This window comes from Notechis scutatus, chromosome 2 (genome assembly GCF_049901735.1).
Source record: "Notechis scutatus isolate UNSWTSFEM ecotype Mainland chromosome 2, rNotScu1.2, whole genome shotgun sequence".
NCBI lineage: Eukaryota > Metazoa > Chordata > Lepidosauria > Squamata > Elapidae > Notechis > Notechis scutatus.
In genome coordinates this window covers 98,750,578-98,767,527 of record NC_142010.1, presented here as the reverse complement: position 1 = coordinate 98,767,527, position 16,950 = coordinate 98,750,578, and positions in this window count along the sequence as shown.

The following is a 16,950-nucleotide window of genomic DNA, read 5'->3' as shown; positions in this document are numbered from 1 at the left end:
TGATACTGCTGTTTTTTCTCCCCCCAACACCACACAAAGAAGTCACACAATTCTACACACTCCTCAAATCCTGATTTGTTTTGTCTTTATCTAATTATATTCAATTTGTTCATCATTCCTTTCCATTTTCTACTTCTCTATGTTTTTCCCTTTTGCCTTGAGGACATAATAATTGTAATAAATTCTGATAAGCAACCACTGTTGAAAAACTGAGAAGAATGGCCAGTTTTTTCTCATTTTGCAAAGTAGATTACTCTGTGTGCCACGCTGGTATATTGTCATACATTTCAAAGGATACTGTTTGTATTAAAGAGAATTCTATTAGCAGACACAGAGATGGTTAACATTTCAATTTATTGGATAAGCTGAAGTCAATTAAACAAAGAGGAAATGTTCATCAGCCCTAAGAAAGGAACTTTTCAATAAGCACAAGTGAATGCTATTTTTTATAACTGCTACAGAATACATCTATGAATTATGATCAGATCACTAGGATAGCAAATAGGAGTTTTTTGTGTGGAACTTCAATGGAATGGGGGGAAAAGAAAAAAAAGTGGTAGAGCTAAGGAGATATATTTTATTAACTAATTGATGCTGAAGGTTATTACCTGATTGTTCCTGATTGTAGAATTAGATATTTCTTCCTGTTGACTTGGTGAGGCAGTTTCAGGAGACTTACAGGAATGTTACAAATAGTTTAAGGATCTAAATAAATATGAAATAAGATTTTGGAATTAATTATAAGAACCCTTCCCATGGGAAAATGCTATTGTTTTGTGTTCTTTACAAAAATGATATATAACTTTTAAAATTGACACTAGAGGGAATTAGAAGGAACCAAAGATTATAATTAAAGGAGAAACTCAACACATTAATATAGAATGAAGCAAAATATGTTAACATTGGATATATTGAGGGGTATTTTTGAACAATGGACCCAGAAGTTAATTCTAAGATTGTCTGATTCTAAAGATAGATTAAAAGTTGTTATGGAAAAGGAACAAGTATCATCTGACATGATTAGACTGATTTGAAAGTAGATTTAAAAATGATAAGCTACAAATATGATATGGAAAAATGTTACCCTGAACATCTCTAGTTCTCCCAAAAACAAACAAAAAAAGTCTAATGTCTTAATATTTTAAAAGGATATACAAATAACAAACCAAGAAATAATTTTCCTATATTGGATTTAACCAAAGAGGCTTGTTAAATTGTTGAAGAAATTTGTGAGAAGGGACAACAAAAAATGAAAATAAATCAAGTTCTAGGACATTATTTCATCAACACAACCCATAAAAAGAATAACACAGCCATACATAGAACATATCATAGAAACTACCAACAGACTACTACAACCATATGGAATCACACACAAACTAACTAAAGCCCTCAAAAACATCCTAAGTAAACCAAAGATCCATCAGCCCCAGAAATAAAAAGGTGTCGTCTACAATCTATAGTGAAAAGAGTGCTACAGCATGTAGGACAAAAAAGCAGAATGCATCCATTAACAACCAAACTAGAAGACAGAAGATACGATGAAAACTCTTTTTATTTCACAAGTTATGGTCAGACTTAACCATAGTTTCAATTGTAAAACTGTGACTAACCTAGACCAAACCAAGTCCAAAAACACTAGAGAATTGCTGGAAGCCTGGCACTCTGACAAATAGACCATCAATAGACATATAGACATAAAGAACATCTACATACTGTGCAAAAGAGACAAGCCAAAAAGGGATTAAAAGGATCAACAATATCATCTCCATCAGCAACCTAGATAAACCAAGATTAATCATAAATCAAGAACTGTACCCCCATCAAGGAACTGCCAAACAAGCTAACAGTCCAACCAAAAATCTCCAAGACTTCTCCCTCCAATACTAATTGGGCAAGCCACTAGAATATAAATTGAGGGCAAACCCCACTATTTACTAACAATTTTTGGGTAATCAAACATCTGCAAGAAAACAACCAGGCCCAATACCCTTCATTTCAAGCATGAGCTACAAATAGCCGTCTCCTTTATTGGTACTTTTCAGTTAAATTTGTCACAGTAAGAGTACAGAGGTAGAGTACAAGATTTCCATACAGGAGGTTTCAAGTCTTTTTAATTAACATGATTATAAACAAAAATTTGAAATGGGCAGGATGTATAGCTGCCACCAAAACTTACAGTTCTAAGCTAGAGCTTTATCTCAGATCAAGGAAACAGTTTTGATCAATACCCTTTTCCTTATTTTGCATCAGAGAAGGAGAAGGAGAGCATTTGGTTGATTTCAGTTTCTTGCCATTTGTTTTTCTAATGAATTTTTGAACCATTCCATAAAATTTCTCCCTAATGTTATTATCCTCTTATTCTGGCCTGATTAGAAAAAAAAGGAAAATCAAATCATTTTTATCTATACAAGTGCTTTCAATTATGTTGATTTAAGAAGATCACTTATTGCAAGTTTAGTTCCTTTTTTCCTTTTCATTTTTTCAGTCAATTCATACACTAAAAAGCAAAGTCTTTTATAATCAAGAAATTAGCAAACCACTTGAACTTTTTCCATATTTGGAGATAGGGAATGTTTGATTACATATGGAGAACATATTTCCCGCACCTCAAACCATGTATTAAAATACTCTTTAGTAAGAAGACTTTTAGAAAACTATTTGATTTTACTGAAATACAATACAGGGAGTCATACATAGACAAAGTATATTTATGTTCCATTAATATATGATTGAAAAGGGTAAGAGGTTGAACAGATGTTTACAATACTTCCTTTCAACTTACATATTTAAACAAGTTAGAGGTCTGCTCTTTCGTCATAAGTGACGAAAGCATACAAGGGTTAAAACTACTACAACTATAGTTTAACAGAAAACAAATGCCCGAAGCTATAACCAATTCATAAATAATTCAAAGCCACATTATTTATTTAGTAAATTTATATGGCTACACATATACATACACATAGCTAGATAGCTACACAGCTAGATAGCTACACAGCTAGACAGCTAGACAGACAGACAGACAGACAGACAGATAATATATAGATAAAAGATATATCCTCGGTCCCCTGGGATGTCCAGGCCGGATGACCAAGCCAGGTCTTGAAGAACTTACAGAACATTGAAAGGGATGGAACTAAACTTATTTCATAGGAAGGAGGAAGAATGTTCCATAAAGTGGGTACCAAAGCAGAGAAGACTTGCCTCATGAGATCCACAAAGTGTAAGTCCTTAGCAGATAGGACCCAAAGTAAGACCTGTCTGCCTGTAGGGCACAAGCAACCAGAACCACTCATGAATAGGTCCAAGTAGATATTTTATTGCCGATCACTTAGATTACCAGAATCTTGCCAGTCTGTCTGCCTTCTCTTCAGAAATGGCAGATGTACACCCAAGGGTTTGACCTCATTGAACCAATTCCAAGCGGGAATGTCTCTATTCCCTCTAGAAAGGACCTATCTCCTTCAGCCAGTGAATCTACCACACTAAAGGGATTGGCACATTAACCAGAAGAACTTGCTTAACCACATAGCACAAATAATTGGGGGAACAGCTAAATTTACAATGCTTTATAAAAGGCTAACAGGGTCAGAATAATGCTAATTTCCAGAGAGATGCTGTTTCACATGGCAAGTGTTACCACAGAGAATGCATAATTCTGGGATTCAATAAAATATTATTGTTTAATAGAAAGAACCAGGAGCATGTTCTCTCTTCTAGATCTGATGGTGCAAAAAGAGACTATGGGAGATAGGATAGGGGGTTTTTCCCCCTTCTTTTATGTTTTAATAGACTTTTGTACTATTTTGGTTATTTCTTGGGTTGTTTTTTGTGTTTTTAACTTTGTAAGCCACCCAGAGTCCCATATGTGAGATAGATGGTTATATAAATGGAATGCTATAATAGGATGGGATAGGAATATGCAAATAGCCTGATTCCATGTATCTAGAGCTTTATAAGTAGCAATCAGAACTTTGAATTATATGCAGAAACACATGGTAGCCAGTGTAGCTTGCAAAAACAGTGCATATAATAGCATATAACAGTGGTTATGCTCATTTTGGCATAATGAGGAATGGCAAAAGCTTCCCATGCTGCACCAGCTGCAGTTCTGCAAGTTCTTTAAAGGCACCCTCCCCCCCACTTTGTAGCATGTTACAGGAAGTGTCTGCAACATGAGTCACCATGAACAAGGCCTCTAGATCCATTAAAGGGTAAAGTTGGTACAGAAGATGAATCTACCTATGATTGCTACCTGCTCGTTGGCAGAGATTGTGAGTCCAGGAGGACCTTCAAGTTGCACACCAACTCAGACTATGGAAGCAGCCCCCCCACCCCCACAGGTGGTTAAAGATTGAGGATTGTTGGATCTGTAGAACCTTAAAATCCATAATCATTCAATCTTTCCGGGATTTTGAGCCAAAGCCTGTTCTCCCATATGAGAGCCACAAAGTCTTGAAGCATTGAGAAAAAAAAACAAAAAACCTTGATGGCATTGCGGCCCAGGACAGAGATTATTAGTGAGTATTGTCAGTTTAACTGTGCCAACTGATGACCTCACCTGGTAGCTTCATGCAGGTGTTAAATAAGAGCAGAGAGAAGTAGAGCCTTGAGAGCAGAGCCTTAGGCTCTCTCTCTCTGACCAACACTGACTGGAACTGGTCCTGTAGAAAGGAAGAGAAATCAAAGCATTTTGCCTCCCATTTCCATTCCTCTAAACTAACCCAATAGGATACCATGATAAATGGTATTAAGGGCTTCTGAGAGATCACAAAAGATGTATTACTATATCCCAAGCCTGTCAAAAGTCATCAACCATTAATGCTATCTCATTATTACTGTATGGTCAGGTCTGAATCATGAATTAAAGATTAAGACTTTTATAGATAAAAGGAAAAAAATATAAAGTTGGTTTATTTGATCAAAGTTAGAATTAGGTATGTTGTTACTACTGACAACCTTTTATGGCTTTTCTGTTGAGATCAAGGACTAAACAGAGGATGTTAATGGATTTGTTTACAAACAAGAGATAGGAAGTGGGATGAAGAGATAATTGTAATCTTATAGGGGATAAAGAGTCATCAATTTTTTTGATATCTGAGATGAAGTTTGGAAGTCCTTCTTTATATATTTCTTTTTTCTGTATTGATTCTATTCTTTCTTTGTTTTTCTTTGTTTTTCTTTTTCTTGCACTTTTTACTCCATTTTTCTCTGCTCTTTCCTTAAGCTTACTTTGTAATAAATTTTACTATTATAATCAAAATTCTCAATATACATTGACATATGGTTGAGAATGATGAGAATTGTAATCCCATCATATCTGATGATTGCTCAAATTAGGAAATAAGCTCTAGAAAATGATTTAGTTAAACACAATAATAAACAATGCATTATCCTATTGATACATATGTACCTCTACATCTTACTCAGTCATTTATACACATTTTTCCTCATTTTCTTCCTGGCTTTTTTAAAAAAAATCCATAGCTCTTCTTTTTAATAATGTGACACAAAAACTGATATGCACATATTCCAAATTAACATAGTTTAAAGAAAAACATTTTTAGTTTAAAATGTTCTGAAAAGTCAAACAGATTATACTAATCATGATTTAAACTAAATCAGCTAGCTGTACCTGACCACACGTATAAATGGATCATAAGTTTCCTAACCAACATGAAGTAGTAGGTGAAGCTAGGCAAAATCACATCAGATACAGTATCTGAACAATTAGCACAGGAGCCCTCCAGGGCTGTGTGCTCTCTACTTCTCTTATCTCTACATACCAATGACTGAATCTCAAAACTTCTGTTAAAGTACAACAATGATTGGCCTCATTTGAGATAATGATGAATCTGCAGACAGATGGGAGGTTGAGCAACTAGCCTTGGGGTGCAACCAGAACAATCTGGAACTGAACACACTCAAAACTGTATAAATGGTGGTAGATTTTAGGAGAAACCCTCCTATACTACCAACTCTTACTATACTAGACAACCCAGTATCAACAGTAGAGACCTTCAAGTTTCTAGATTCTATCATATCTCAAGACTTAAAATGCACACCAAACATCAAAAATGTCATAAAAAAAGCACAACAAAGAATGTTCTTTCTGCGCCAACTCTGAAAGCTCAAACTGTCCAAAGAACTGCTGATTCAGTTCTGCAGAGGAATCATTTGAGTCTGTCATCTGCACCTCTATAACTGTCTGGTTGGGCTCTGCAACCAAACAAGACAGACACAGACTTCAACGGATAATTAGAACTGGAGAAAAAACAATTGCTACCAACCTGCCTTCCACTGAGGACCTGTATACTGCACAAATCAAAAAGAGAGCTGTGAAAATATTTACAGATCCCTCAAATTCTAGACATAAATTGTTTCAATTTCTACCCTCAAACAACGCTATAGGGCACTGCACACCAGAACTACTAGACACAAGGACAGTTTTCCCCCAAATGCCATCACTCTGCTAAACAACTAATTCCCACAACACTGTCAAATTATTTACTAAGACTATATTACTATTATTCTTCTCATCCTTCCTAGTACCTATTTCTTCCCACTTATGACTATAAGTATGTTACTTGTATCTTTACAATTTATATTGTTTTATTTGTTTCCTAGTATGATTTATTTGCTTCTTGGTAACCTATGACTATCACTAAGTGTTGTATCTTATGATTCTTGATGAATGTATTTTATTTTTTCTTTATGTACACTGAGAGCATATGCACCAAAGAAAAATTCCTTGTGTGTCCAATCACACTTGGCCAATAAAGAATTCTATTCTATTCTATTCTATTCTATTCTATTCTATTCTATTCTATTCTATTCTATTCTATTCTATTCTATTCTATTCTATTCTATTCTAGTCATAATACCCAGCTACACAAATGTTGGTACTTTCAAAAATCCTTGGTTTTAATATTTATGTCATAAACAGCATCAACAATAAATAGACCAGGTCTGGTGTGTGTGTGTGTGTGTGTGTGTGTGTGTGTGTGTGCAAGAATGTGTTTGGATCATCAGTGATACTCTGTTCAGGGTTATTCCACTCATATTGTTCAGTTCTTTTGCAGGGTGATTTCCTACATTTTGTTTTTGAAATGTTATTACTTAATTACATGGTTCTAAATCTATTGTGGATTCATTTTCACAAACTCTCTCCTATTATTATATTACCATCTGCTTAACAAATAGAGCCAAGCCATGTGCTTTTCATTTCCTTAAACTGATTTACTCCTTTGAACTGACATTATAGTGGAAATATACTGACCTCTTTACACATAATTTCAGAGCATCCTTCAAACTGTTACGTGGAAATGTATAACAATTATTAGATTTTCATTATCATTTTGATTGATGACCCAGCCTAATGTGATATTCACCAAATACAGTAACTTAATGTGCCCTCTACATAGTGAGCAAGTTTACAAAACAGAGAGTTCTTATAAGGAAGCATCTCTATGATTTGTCAACATGCATTTTTTTTAGATAGTAATTGTGTGCATACCATACAGTATATATTATTCTTTATGGCCAAAGGGTGATAAATGTTACTATTGTGCAAGGGGCATACCATGCAGTAGGTATTATTCTTTATGGCTAAAGTGTGGTAAATGTTATTATTTATTTAGTAATTTGAATATTACTATTTATATTATTTCTGGACAAGAAGAGAAAAGAATAACTAATAGTAAAGTGGGTGAATTCAATTATACTGGTGATGGATATACTGTTGGAAGACGTAGAGAATCAAATTGAGGACAGATTGTACTGGGGAAAATCTATCTATGTGATCATTGAGAGTTGATATTTTCTTGATAGCACACAGTCAATCAACATTTACAATTTTAAGTCCCTTGAGGCTTCTATGAAGATCTGTTTTTAGCTTCATAATAACTTGCTGGCATACATCAAATGGTTTGGAAATTCATAATGATTCCTCTTTCCTCAATCATTTATCAGGTTTGAATGAATACATTTCTGATTTCACTTGAACCTGCTAAAGAGTCCTATCTCTTCTGATCTTGCTTGCATACAATTTAAGCAAGGTAAGAGGAAATAGGAATGTTTAATCAGCTTGTTCCAAAGTGCCTGCATGTACATATACACATATACATAGATGCATTCATATACAGTATTATCTCATACATTGGCTCATACAGTATGAGCCAATGTGGCATAGTGGGTAAGGCACCAGACTGGAAAGTGGGAGATGGTAAGATCTAGTCCCACTTGAGAAATAAAGCCAGTTGGGTGACCTTGGGCCAGCCACTTTTTCTCAGCCTTAGGGAGGAGGTAATGGCATTTATCAAATTTGCCAATAAAACTGTGGGGACTCATCCAGGAAGTTGCCAGGAATCAACACTGAATAAAGGCATACACACAGACACCCCCCGCCCAAAAAAAACAACACCTGGCATACATATGTGTACACTGTGAAGGAATATAGACCTTGGAAAGATGGAAGGGAGCAATGAAATTTAAGAAAGGGGAAAAGTTTACTCAGCTCTGAGAAAGAGGAAACCATGAGATAGACACTTAAGCCTCTCTTGATTATGTATTGTATTAAGTGTGGTAGAGAGGAATTATGTCAGGCTTTCAAGATTGATATTGGTCTCTCAAGGTTGGTATGATCAAGAAATAAACATCTGAAATTTCACAAATGATTTATATTGAGTAAGATAAAAGATTTGTACCTTTCTGATCTGGCAATGAGTCAAGGTTGGTCCCTTTGATGCATGCTCCAAATTCTTTGACCTGAGCAGAATGTCAACATTTCCTGGAAGGATCCATCCACCTTGTATACAGGTACATTCAGATCACAAGAATTTGGAGTTTCTAGAAAAGTCTCAAAGTCTGACTCAGTGCCAGATCAGGTGAGCACAGTAAAACTGTTCATGAAATCACAGCTGCTTCTGTTTCCTGACCTTGCCAATCTCAAAGACCTGGCAGATATACATTCGCATGCAAACTAACTTTGTATTTTCAAATAATTTACTCTGACACATGCTTTAGAGGAGATGGAACCTTAGAATAATTTTGGTGTCCTTTTTAAAAAATGCATGAGGCTTGAATAGGAGCCTGTGGGAGGTATTGCCCTCCATAGATAACAGAGGCATTGTTTACGGATAATACGTCATGTTTCCAATTTAATTTTAATTTGACATTGACAGCCTAACTAAAATTAATATAATCTTTGCAGCAGCTGAAATTACACTCTTATGATCAACATTGGCTATTAAAAAAATGCACAAAACATTTCCTGGCTTCCCAGAAGACAGTAGAATATTGTCTGAAGATTGAAGACGAACATTTGATACACAATTGATACACACAGATATACAATATCTGGAAAAGATTTACAGAGATGGTGCCTTTCTTCTAACAACAGCAACAACAATCTAATGGAGAGAAACCCTCTCCAATAGACTAAGAGTTCTTGATATCCAACTTACCAAAAGTAATGGTCCATATTTCTTGATCATACAAGTCAAAGCTTTGTTGCTATGAAGATAGACTAAAGAAAGCATATTTAAAGCCCTTCCATTGTAATGTGGTAGGCTCACAGTAATGTATACATTTCAAAAATTAGTGGCATTTGCATTAGTAATTGGTTGTCTCTTCATTAAAGTTTAATCTATAATATCACTTGGACATATCAGATAAAGATTTATAGGTTAATAGGTAAAATAATGTAGATAAGAAAGGTACTAGAAGTCAGGTAATATCTGATGTGGTGATTGATGATGATCGAAACTTTGGGATTTAATGGAGCAATCTAAAATTTTGATATAGCTATGACTATTCCAATACCTAATACCTACCATTTGGATCATAAAAGGTATTTAAATCTTTGAATGACCTAGGAATTTTTATTATTTAAGGGGCTGCCTATTCTATTACAAAGCTTTTAAAATATGCCAGAGAGGGTCTTTTGAAGAGGATTGTAATGTCACAAACTTTCTTTCTGGTCTCTGGAGAAAATCCTGTTCGTGTATGGAAGACTTTCCACTAGAGACTGTCTCTGTGCGTACATATCAAATCTATACATATCTCTTTTTCCCCTCCTGAGGTTTTAACTGTAAAATGATTTTATCATTAATTTTAGCCTTACTGTCAACTTTTATTTTATTTTAACTTTTTTACCTTCCTTGGAAACTTGCAAACAATTAGATAAGGACAATTGACATAGGAGCAAATGACCAAATATGCATCAGGCTGTGGGGGCACAAGGCACATGGCTTACATACTGGTGTAATCAGGACACAAATACAAAATACCAGGCTGTGCAATGTGACATTGCAATGCATGGTTTCTCATGTTTTGTTGTCACAGTTTATAACAGATGCGTATGAAAATAGGCAAGAGTAAGAGAAATACAGTAAAACTTCCTAAGAATCTGTTTAGAAGAAAAAAGCAGACTGTGCAAAGAAGCAGAACACAAAGCAATTCTTGTGGATACAGCTTTTTTTTTTTAGTAAACAAATATTCATATGAGTAGCTTTATTGAGCACATAAATATAAGGAAAAATTGAGATCTAAAAACAATTGTGTGGCTTCTCACAAACTGTAATATTTCTCTGCACACAAGGGTAATATATTGAGATCCCTGGAACCAGAGATGGTATTCAGCAGGTTCTGACCAGTTCTGGAGAACCAGTAGTGGAAATTTTGAGTAGTTCGGAGACCTGGCAAACACCACCTCTGACTGGCCCTGCCTCCATCTATTCTCTGCCTCCCAAGTCCCAGCTGATTGGCTGTATCTTCTTTTGTTGCCCTGCACAGGAGAACGGAACAGGAAAGCAGGTTAGTGGGATGGGAAGGGAATGGGATATTGCAGTATCATTCCCCTGCCACACCCACCAAGCCACGCCCACCAAGCCATGCCATGCCATGCCCACCAAGCCACACCCACAGAACCGGTAGTAAAAAAAAATTGAATCCCACCACTGCATGTCCAATTCAGTCAGTAATGCTTTTTTTTCACTGTCTGTTTCAGAGAATGTATGCTAATTCTTAAATAATATCCATTACTAAAATTTTAATGAAATGTAAATAGTAAATATGTCAGCCCAATATTATAGTGAGAGATGGGTGGTTAAGAAGTTTCATATATAGAATAAATAAATAAAATATTGGTATATTCCATTTTTACCATTATTGTGTTCAAGTTAGGCCTACCAGATCTAAGGTGCAAAAATCCAGATGTCTATGAGATGGCAGCAAAGATTTACAATAGCATATTTTTACTTCCATCTTGTGGGCATCTAAATTGTTGCAACCAGGTGTGGGTCCCTGTTATGGCTATACATATGGCATATGTCAACTTCATAATAAATATTTACTTATGACTAAATATCTGATTAGCATACTATTATTTATATGTGTATATATATATATATATATATATATATATATATATATATATATATATATATATATATATATATATATATATATATTATTTATTATAGAATGAAGATATCCAGAAATTGAACTGCTTTGATTTTTAACTACAAAACAAGGAATTTTAAGAATGTTCATCCACAGATTGGTCATACGATTTGTTTTAACAGCTTTAGATAATAAATATAGAAGCATTTATCACTTTTTAAATGGTGTCTGGAACATCCAAAGAACTTAAAAGAAAGTAGTTTAAACTAGGTCATAAATTATAAAGAATATAAGAGAAAAAGAATCTTTTGCTTATTTTACATTATGGTATTCATAATGTATAGTCCATAGCATAGTCCTTTTCTTTCTACTGAATTTAAATTAATAGCAATAGCAAAAGCATTTAGATTTATATATTGCTTCACAGTGCTTTACAGCCCTAAGCCCTAAGCAGTTTACAGAGTCAGCATATTGCCCCCAACAATCTGGGTCCTCATTGTACTGATCTCAGAAAGATGGAAGGCTGAGTCAACCTTGAGCCGCTCAGAATTGAACTCCTGCAGTGAGTTTGTCTGCAGTATTCCATTCTAACCACTGCGCCACCATGACTATGGGGAAGGTTCTATAATGGGTTTGAATGATAATTTTAATCTTCGGTTGCCAGTAAAATTGTACTTTCCAATATTTGAACATATGCATGGTTCACAGACTTCAATAACCTGACAGCTTTTAAAGGAATAAAAAAAACCCTATTTATGACCTCAAAGCTGTTCAGAATTTGTGAAAGCTTGCAAAAATGGAAACATTCAATTCTAAATAGGATCAGCTGACCTCTTACAACCTACTGCCAACCCTACTAGTTTTAAAGAGAGGTCCAGGCTTCAAGTCCCCTTTCCAAACAATGTTTGTGGAACTCAAAATCATGCCATTTCTATGGCAGGACCTATTCTGTAGAATAACATGACTTTCTAGTGATTTGGATGGCCTCAATCTGTTAGCCTTTGGCAAGGCATAGAAGACCAGGCTAAAACAGCAGGTATTTTAAACAAGTGGATAGATAAACTCTGTTATTATTGATGGGGGGTTTTGTTTTGTTTTTGGTCGGTGGGGTTACTGTTATATTCTTGAGTATTGAAGTAGTGTAGTGAGTTTTTTTGTTAATTTTTATAAGTAGCCCAGTCACTTATGTGAAATAAGAAGCTTTATACATCGTATAATAAATCATTTTGATGCTCAGGGAGTGCTTTTCAAGACATGCTGACATGAAAAGCAGTTAGTGATGAGATATCGCACTAAGTCAAGAAAGAATATGACTCTAAGGATCTGAAATGCTGGCTGACTATATGGCAAATTTTGATCAACTTCCCTATGCACATTACTCGACTCTTGTTAAGCAGTTGTAAATTGTGATTTGTGGATTAGCTATTTCACAAAACCAGACAAATCTGATCTTGTATAGTGGACAATCACTTTAACATGAGTCAGCAATGTGTGGTCAGCAGCCAAAAGAGCTAATACAATTCTTGGTTGTATAAACAGAGGCATAGAATCAAAATCACGTGAAGGATTAGTACCAGTTTATAAAGCCTTAGTAAGACAACACCTGGAATACTGCATCCAGTTTTGGTCACCACAGTACAAAAAGGATAGCAGCTAAGACTATTAAAGGCCTGGAGATTAAAACATATGAAGAATGGTTGCAGGTTTTGGTTTGGCTAGTCCAGAGAAAAGAAGGCTTAGGGGGGACATGATAGCAGCATATTTGAGAGGCTGCCACAAAGAGAAGAGGGTCAATTTATTTTCCAAAGCACCAGAAGGCAGGAAAAGAAACAGTGGATGGAAACTAATCAAGGACAGAAGCAACCTGGAATTAAGGAGAAACTTCCTAATAGTAATGCTAATTAACCAATGCCACAGCTTGCCTTCAGACATTGAGGGTGTTTCATCACTGGAGTTTTTTTTTGTTTTTTTTAAAGAGTCACTTGTCTGAAATGGTATAAGACATCCTGCTTGAAAATGGGAAGCAATGGCTCAGTGGCTAAGACACTGAGCTTGTTGATCAGAAAGGTCAGCAGTTCGATGATTTGAATCCCTAGTGCCGTGTAATGGAGTCAGCTCCCATTACTTGTCCCAGCTTCTGCCAACCTAGCAGTTCAAAAGCATGTAAAAATGCAAGTAGAAAAATAGGGACCACTTTGGTGGGAAGGTAACAGTGTTGTATGCACCTTCAGCATTTAGTCATGCCAGCCACATGACCATGGAGAAGTCTTCTGAGAGCACTGCTCTTCGGCTTTGTAACAGAGATGAGCACTGCCCTCTAGATCTGGAAACGACTAGCACGTATGTGTAAGAGGAACCTTTACTTTTACCTGTATCCTGCTTGAGCAGGGGCTGGATTAGAAGATCTTCAAGGTCTCTTCCAGCTTTATTCTGATTCTGATTCTGAAATGCTGTTTCTTGAATAAGGCCATTATTACTAAATTGTGATTAGCCTACAATATGAAACAATCTGTGAGAGTCAGAAAACAGAGTGAGGAAACTATACCATCTAAGAGACCTCTCATTATCTTTTTATCTTTTGTCTTTTCTTCCATGTTCTCAGCTATCTTCCCAATCCTCACTGGACAAATTCTTCCAGAAAGACAAGTATTGCACATATGGGTATGCTTTCAACTTCTATTAGCTACTAGAGTTCCGGTGGTGTTTGTTTTTTTGTATGATGTACAGCATCGTTCTTTCTGATATTCTAAACCAATTGTCAATTTGAATATCCTGCTAGGCTAAAATAACTAAAATACTTTTGCATTTCAAATACTCCTTTCCCCCAATTAGTCCCCTTTATCGTGCCAATTTGTGAAAGCTCTGTGAATTGGCAAAGCAGACATTTAATTGAAGTGAGTGCTGAACCCAGATGTCCCAGGTATCTGTAAGACAACAGCAGCAAACTGATAACCTGGAATGCTGGAGAACCTGGTTAACCTGGTCCTTAATCTCCAAGCAATGTAAAAGTTTTAAATAAATCATTATTTTCTAGCATAAGATTAACCTACTGGAGAAATAAAATGAAATTGTTATGTGATTACCATGGTGATAGTACTAACAATAACAACTACAACAATAGAAAATAAAAATAGACAGGAACAGAGATTGTGATACCTCTTTAAAGAGGAAATAATCTCAAGTGAAAAGATAAACATTAATGTCTAACATTTTTAGCATATATAATTTTCTAGCAAAGACAGACTTTTTTTATTGTGCATTACATCCTCTACCACCTTCCAAAAAAAAAAACCCACTCCAAAAGCTATGAAAGTAATCAGAGTGAATAATATTAACAGTACTGAGCAATACTAATGTGATAGTTATTGTTCTGCTATCATACATATATTGATATGACCACCACAGGAAGAAATTTGTAGCTTCTCCAGCTTCCTAAGGATGAAAAAAAAACCAAATTCAATTCAATTCAATTGATGAATTAACAATTACTCAATGTCATCATCATTATCACAGCGGAAGCTGGATGTTTTACTGGATAACACTGCTATATAAGATTCCATTGCATAAGTAAGTAATTACAGGAGAGCTGTGGTGGGTACAAATAGCACAAGACACAATGGCAAAACTATTTGCAGGTGACATCAGAATATGACTGGACAACCATTTGACCGGGATGGTATAAGGCCTCCTGCTTTGAGTAAGGCATTGGACTAGAAGACTTCTCTTCCAGCTGTATGATTTTAGGTTCTATATGCTATAATTATGAAAGAACAGAATGGCCACAATGCAGTGGTAGGATTCAAATTTTTTCACTACCGGTTCTGTGGGCATGGCTTGGTGCGAAGGATACTGTAAAATCTCCAGTCAGAGGTGGTATTTGCCGGTTCTCCGAACTACTCAAAATTTCCGCTACTGGTTCTTCAGAACTGGTCAGAACCTGCTGAATACCATCTCTGCCACAATGCACATTTCATTAGTTTGGTACCAGACTCCTATGGTTACATAAGAGATACAGATTTATTTTGCAAAACTTAGAAAATGATTTTTGCAGTAATTAGCATTCTACTTTTGGTTTTTTGATTCCACATTTTTAAACATTATCCTTCACATGCTGTAAAAATTCAACTTAACTACCAGTTTATTTTAATATATTAGAAGTGTAGGTTTGGCTTTTAATAAGATGCATTCAAATACTTGTTAGGTATTCTGTGTGAATAGCTAATTGCATTATTTTGAAAGCATTTAAACATTTAACTACATGAAGCAGAAAAGATTGTTCATATAGTTTTCATTAATCAAATGTAGACTTTAAAGCAGAAACAGTGAACAGCAATTGATGCTAAGTCACTTTCACACCTCCCCCCCCCACATCCAAACTGATAAAAATAATAACAGTTTAAAAAATTGCCCAGGATTTTCTGGATATGGAACTGAGACATGCTGAGGATATAGTACCCTTGATGTGAAGGGGAGTGTGCAATGACATCTAATTAGCATTCAACTGAATCCAGGTAATAGGATTTGGCCTTCATCATTGTAAAGAAAAGAAATGTATGATGATTATTGGATGTTAACTTAAATAAACGTTTGGCATTAGCACAACATAAATAGATTTGTAAGATTCATCTCTGCTTATGATGACTCATTGGATCTATTATGCTTCATTGCACAGTCAACCAGATATTTAGACTGGATTTGGCATCCCCCCCGCAACTATCAAGACATTCCCAAGAACTTGGGCTAGTCAGATGTAGTTGTTTAATACTATTGAAGATATCATCACAGAACGTAAGCTGTTCCAAGTAAAACTGCCTTTTGCAACTGACTGATGATTTTGTCAATTTTGATGGTGTTCAAGTGCTGCTACAGATATTTTGGGATTGCGTTCAAGTCACCTATTACTATTAGTATATCTTTGCTTTCTTTTGTCATAGTAGATGTACTTCTATTTGCAGACCTTTGTATTTTGTTATTTTCTTCAGTTTTTCCCGCCCTTTTCTATTCTGCTGTCTTCATGTATTGCCACGTGAACTATCTGGAGTCTTTTGCAGTCATAATACAGTGACATAAGTCCCAAAATAATAAAAAATAAACAAATCCAAGTGCTTGTCCAGGTTTCAATAAGACTGAATAATAGATTTCAAACAGAGTAATAGGTTACAAAGTGAGGCCAATTTGGAGCTGAATTCTGACATTCTTTATTAAACCACTGACTGTTCATCCATCCATCCATCCACCATCATAATAAGAGGATAGTGTGTTCAATATATTTGCCCTCTTGGTTTGTTTGTAAAAAATAATAAAGGCAGGATAGAAATAAATAAAAATAATAAAAAAACAAAAACTGAAAAATTACGTCTATATGTTCCAGAGGTGGTATTCAGCAGGTTCTGACCAGTTCTGGAGAACCGATAGTAGAAATGTTGAGTAGTTTGGAGAATCAGCAAATACCACCTCTGAATGGAGATTTTACAGTATCCTTCCCCTGCCACGCCCACCAAGCCACGCCCACAGAACCGGTAGTAAAAAAATTTGAATCCCACC